This window comes from Crocodylus porosus, unplaced genomic scaffold (genome assembly GCF_001723895.1).
Source record: "Crocodylus porosus isolate Cpor-Errol unplaced genomic scaffold, CroPor_comp1, whole genome shotgun sequence".
NCBI classification, from domain to species: Eukaryota; Metazoa; Chordata; order Crocodylia; family Crocodylidae; genus Crocodylus; species Crocodylus porosus.
The window spans coordinates 1,292,220-1,292,909 of record NW_017728953.1 but is presented as its reverse complement, the minus strand read 5'-3'; positions in this window follow the sequence as shown (position 1 = coordinate 1,292,909).

Here is a 690-nt window from a genome sequence, read left to right as displayed (position 1 = left end):
TCCCGGCCGCCCCGCACCGCGCCCGGGCTGCGGGAAGCCTCCGCTCCCGGCTTTCGGCTCCTACCAGGGGGGCTCGCGGAGGGGTGCTCTTGGGGGGCGTCAGAGGGCTGCAGCCCACCCCTGGAGCTGGGCTGCGAGGCCCCTGCCTGGGGGAGAGCTCCCGCAGGCGGATGGCCCCCCCATCAATGGTAAGGAAACCCCAGCCCCCACTCCATGCCAGGTCTGCTCTCTCCGAGATGTCCCTCTTTACTTCAGGGCTGCGTTGCGGGATGGGCCTGCCAAGACCCACCAGTGAGCCGTGGTCGACATCATCCCGGGACGGAGGGGCTGCCCGTGCTGGCTTGTCTCCCGGATGCCCGCAGCTCATCGCTTGCCAGCTTCAGCTCCCCCTTCCAGGTTCGGGCATCCAGGGCGCGCTCCCGGCTGAGTCTGGCCTTTCCTAGCACCCTCCCTTACTGAAGCTGGGACCTGCAGCCTGCTGAGCACACCTCATTTCTCCGTATCTTCTGCTTGGTCCTTCAGCTGTTGCTTCTTCCTCTGACTCAGTGTTTCGCTCGCTGCCTCTTTAGGTCTTCCAGCGGTCGCTGAAGCCTGCTGCTGCCAAGGTCCTTTGCAGCATCTTTGCTTAACGCCAGCTTCACTTAACTATGGCCTCCCGTAGCCCAAACTCCTGCCCTCCCACTCATTCAG